The sequence below is a fragment of the Chrysochloris asiatica genome, unplaced genomic scaffold (genome assembly GCF_000296735.1).
Source record: "Chrysochloris asiatica unplaced genomic scaffold, ChrAsi1.0 scaffold00200, whole genome shotgun sequence".
Classification (NCBI taxonomy): domain Eukaryota; kingdom Metazoa; phylum Chordata; class Mammalia; order Afrosoricida; family Chrysochloridae; genus Chrysochloris; species Chrysochloris asiatica.
The window spans coordinates 3811155-3816716 of NW_006408718.1; positions in this window are offsets into that span (position 1 = coordinate 3811155).

Sequence of the window (5562 nt, forward strand, 5' to 3'; positions counted from 1 at the left end):
GTATGTATGCAAAAGCTGGACAGTAAAAAAGGAAGACCATAGAAAAATTGATGCATTTGAGTTATGGTGTTGGATGAGAATATTGAAAGTGCCATGGGCTGCCAAAAGAACCAACAGATCTATGTTGGAAGAAGTGCAGCCAGAGTTCTCCTTGGAGGCCAGGATGGCCAAACTTCGTCTCTCATAAGTCAGACATATTGTCAGGAGGGACCAGTCACTGGAGAAGGATATCATGTTTGGTAAGGTGGAGGGCCAGAGAAAAAGAGGAAGACCTTTAGCGAGATGGATTGGCAAAGTGATAGTAGCATCAATGGACTCAAGCGTGGCAATAACAGAAAGGTGGGCCTAGGACTGGACAGTGTTTCATTCTGCTGTGCATAGGGTTGCTATGAGTCGGTACCAACTCGACGGCACCTAACAACAACAACAATACCTAGGATATTGATGTCTATGCATTCCATTTCATTTTTGATAATTTCCAATTTTCTTAGATTCATGCTTTGTACTTCCCATGTTCTGAATATTAATGGATGTTTATACCTGCTTCTCTTCATTTTGAGTTGTGCCCCATCAGCAAATTAAGGTCCTGAGCATTTTGCTGCATTTATATCATCACGTTCAACTCTACTTTAATGAGGCAGCTTTTCCCCAGTCGCATTTTGAGTGCCTATCAACTTGAGGGGCTCATTTTGGGCACTTTATATGACAATATTCTGGTGTTCTTCATCATGTTTCAATAGTCAATAATCTATTGCTGACAGTGGTTCACCACTAAATAGTCATACGTAGGCCATCTCTCATTCTTGGGTCTTCATCTGAAAACTCAACTGAAATCTGGGATTTAAAATATCTGTAGCACAGCTTCCAGAATCACAGCAAAACACAAGCTACCTCAGCATGACAAACTTACAGACTTGTAGCTTTATCTCATCTTTGTCTCTGTTGAACGCCTCTATTTTGTGACAAAAAAAAAAAAAAAAAAAATTCAAGGACTTCAATACAAATGCAATTAATTGCTGCAAAGAGAACATTGTCATATATCCCCCCACGGAACTCCATCTTGTTAACTCTTTAAGATGGCTAAGTACATTTTCCCACAGAGATTTAAATTTTCTTTTTTTGAGTACTTTAATGACTGCTAAAAAACCAACTTTATGTCATGAATAGAGTTCTACTGATCTCTGTGACAGCAGCTCTGTCAAAACACTCAAAAAGCTTTCTCACTCATTATGGAAATGTTGAAAGCCACTATCCTTTAAAATAATATGTGTTTTGCTTTGGGATCTTCCCCAAACTGCTTGCAGTTTGGAACATTATTGAGAGCCATCCTCAGAGAAATAATTTTAACGTCATCAGGTGTAAGTTGCAAGATCAGTGGTTCAAACTCATCAACTGTTCCTGGGAAACCCTATACAAAGTCACTATGAATTGGAACTGACTCAATGGTACTTAATAACAAACAACTTGAGAGAATCCAAGACAGTGTTATAGGAGCCAGTGTAGACCATCTCACTTTTTCGAAGGTAGTGCTAACAACACCTTCTTGAAAGGATGTTGGCAACAGTGAAAGTTTCAGCATTGCCCTCATAATATATCCACAACTTAAAGAATTACTGTCTTGAAAGCAAGCTATTCAAGACCCAAATGGTCTGAGCTGGTTCTTTCTGACAGAGGAGAAAGGCCAATAAGCCAGCCCTAAATGGTGTAATCAGGAGCAGTGCATAATTAAAAGCCATCTGTGTGTCTTGTGTGCCCCTTTCTATATGTGAAATAGGGCCAGCACTATGTGAGTGCTTAAAAGCTCCTTTCAAAAATTTCAAATCCTTATTGAGACATTAATCTACAGTGCAGAAAAGAAGACAAACCCAACTATTCATGCCCAGCCCCCTCCCAGTTCTTTTTTTGTAAGATGTGTGAGTGATTTATCATCAAATTAACATAATACCATACGACCACACTAGAAATGTTTATTGTGGATTTAAAAATATGTCATAGTTCATGAAAAAAGAAAGAGTTAAGTTGTAGAAGCTCAGAAAATAACTTTGTTATGCATATCCATCAAGAAGGTAATCAAAAGTTCATTCTGAATTCTAATGAAGGCTGGGCCCTACACCCACAAACAAATGCTAGTTACTAAGTCTTCAGAGTCAAAAATTTTCTTTGTCTCTTTAGGATGAACTTGAGTTTTAAGCAAATATTTAAGGTGCCTTCTTTACTAGGAAGCAATTGGTAAAGGAGGCTAGTAATTAGTTTTTGTGATAGGCTTGAGCCATAACTAGGTGGTTTTCCTTTTAATCCCACAGTGATGGCTTGGCTTGCTTATGAGAAAATGTGTGTACAGCATGTAATTGTAACAATCATGTCATCATACACAGATCATCACTACCGTCCAACAGAATGTTTTCTTGTTGCATTTTTGTGGTTCGGATGACTGTTAATGAAGGGAATTCAACATTGAATAAAAGTTAGTCTAGAGCCCTGGTGGCACTTTAGGATAAGAATTGGACTATTAACTAAAAGGTCAGCAGTTCAAACCCACCAACTGTTCTGAGGGAGAAAGATGAGGCTTCCTGCTTCTGTAAAGATTTACAGTCTTGTAAACCCTACCAGGGTCACTAAGAGTTGGAACTTATTCCATGGCAATGTAGTTGGCTTCTTTAATGATTTTTTTTTCTTTTGGTTTAGTTGACTTTAGAAGTCCCTGCCAACCCTTAGATTCTATGACTGTATTTTATGAGCTTGATTTCTTAGAATACTGAGAGGTTGTGCAGCATTATTATGAAAATGGATAAAAGAACAAATATTTTGCTTCCAATATGCCTATAGAAATTTGATCACATTCCACACCCTATGTTTTCCATGACACAGATTTTTCTCTTTTAGATTTCAAATCTAACTTCTAGCATTTCCAAATGTAAATGGTAACTCCAAATTGGGTTAAAAATGGTTTATTTTCCAAAATGTCATCTCCAAATGTAACTGGAATGTCCAGTTGAGGTACAAATGGATGATATTCCAAAACATCGTTTCCAAATGTAACTGTCATATCTAAGTTGGGGTGCAAATAATTGATATTCCAATAAATTCAGAATCCCTGTAAACCTATACACCAGCAGAGCACCAAGTTTTCCTGAAATCCTCTCTGCTGATCTGCTGTATGTCCCCTATGGACTTTCAGGTGTCTAACTGCTCATATCTGGTTTTTTTGTCATGCAATAATGTAGTCAGGTGGTGCAATGGTTAAGTAATCAGCTGCTAACCAAAAGGTATGTGGTTCAAATCTAAGAGTGACTTTAAGGGAGAATAATTTGGTGATTGGCCCTTGCAAATGCATGGAAAAGTAGGACAGTGAGTAAGGAAGACCACAGAAGAATTGATGTATTTAAGCTATGGAGAGAATATTGAAAAGTACCATGGATGGCCAAAAGAACAAAACAATCTGTGTTAGAAGTACAGCCAGAATACTCCCTGGAGGTCAGGATGGACAGACTTCATCTCTCTTATTTCAGACGTATTATTATGAAACACCAGTTCCTGGAAAGGATATCATGTTTGGTAAAATTGAGGGTCGGAGTAAAAGAGGAAGACACACAATGAGGTGGATTGGTACAACAGTAATGGGCTCAAATGTAACAACGATTGTGAGGTTTGCACAACACCAGGCAGTGTATCATTCTGTCTTGCAAAGGGTTGCTATGAGTCTGTACTGACTCAATGACACCTAACAACAACAAAAACAACAAAGTTATTGTAAAGATTGAACAAATGAACAAACAAACAAAAATAAATAAATAAATAAATAAAACTAGCTAAACTCCCCAAATCCAAATTTACTGCTACTGAGTTGGGTCTAACTCATAGTGATCCTGTATGGGTACAACTCAAAACGAAAAGAAACAGCTCTACACATCCATGAAAATATCAGAAAATGGAATGTACAAAGTATGAATGTAGGAAAACTGAAAATTGTCAAAAATTAAATGGAATACATAAACATCAATCTCCTAGGCATTGTTGTTCTTAGGTACCATTGAGTCTGTACCAACTCATAGTGACCCTATGCACAACAGAACGAAACACTCCCCGATCCTGGGCCAACCTCACTATTGTTGCCACGCTTGAGTCCATTGATACTGCTACCTGGCCAATCCAACTCATTGGAGGTCTTCCTCTTTTTCTCTGACCCTCCACCCTACCAAACATGATACCCTTCTCCAGCAACTGGTTCCTCCTGACATTATGTCTGAAATATGAGAGATGAAGTTTGGCCATCCTGGCCTCCAAGGAGCAATCTGGATGCACATCTTCCAGACCTGTTTGTTCTTTTGGTAGCCCATGGCACTTTCAATATTCTCCTCCAACACCATAACTCAAATGTGTCAATTCTTCTATGGTGTTCCTTATTTACTGTCCAGCTTTCACATGCAAATGAGGTTACTGAAAATACCATGACTTGGGTCAGACACACTTTGGTCCTCAAGCTGACATCTTTGCTCTTCAACACTTTAAAAAGGTCTTGTGCAGCAGATTTGCTTAATGCAATACGTCATTTGATTTTTTGACGGCTGCTTCCATGAGTGTTGATAGTTTATCCAAGAAGAATGAAGTCCTTGACAACTTCAATATTTTCTCCATTGATAAGAACGTTGTTTATTGGTCCAGTGGTGAGGATTTTTGTTTTCTTTGCATTGAGATGTAATCCATACCAAATGTTGTCCATAGCTTGTCACTAGTGAGCTGAAATGGCCATTTTACCATTTGAATCTGACAGTCATATGGTTTACTATGCTGGGAATGACAAATTGAGGAGGAATGGCACTGCATTAATCACCAAAAAGAGCATATCAAGATTTGTCTTAAAGTACAACGCTGTCTGTAAGAGGATAATATCAACTATGCCTACAAGCAAGATCAGTTAATGCCACTATTATTCACATTTATGCACCAACCACTAAAGCCAGTGATGATGAAATTGAAGAATTCTACCAACTTCTTCAGTGTGAAATTGATCAACTATGCAATCAGGATGTATTGATAATTGCTGACAATTGGAATGCTAAAGGTTGGAAACAAAGAGCAAGGATCAATGGTTGGAAAATAGGGCCTTAGTGACAGAAACAATGCTAGATATTAAATGATAGAATTTTGCAAGACCAATGATTTCTTCAATGGAAATACCTTTCTAAACAACATAAAAGACAACTATATACATGAACCTCCCCAGATGGAATACAAATTGATTTCATTTGCAGAAAGAGGTGTGGAAAAGCTACATATCATTAGCCAGAACAAGACCAGGGGCAGATTATGGAATAGACCATCAACTGACAATATGCAAATTCAGGCTGAAAATGAAGAATATTGAAACAAGTCCACAAGAGCCAAAATATGACCTTGAACATATCCCACATGAGTTTAGAGATAATTTCAAAAACATATTTGATGCATTAGACACAAAAGGCCAAAGATCAGAACAGTTGTGGGATGACATTCAGAACATCATACAGGAAGAAAGCAAAAGGTCATTAAGAAGGCAAGATAAAAAGGAAAAGACCAAAATGG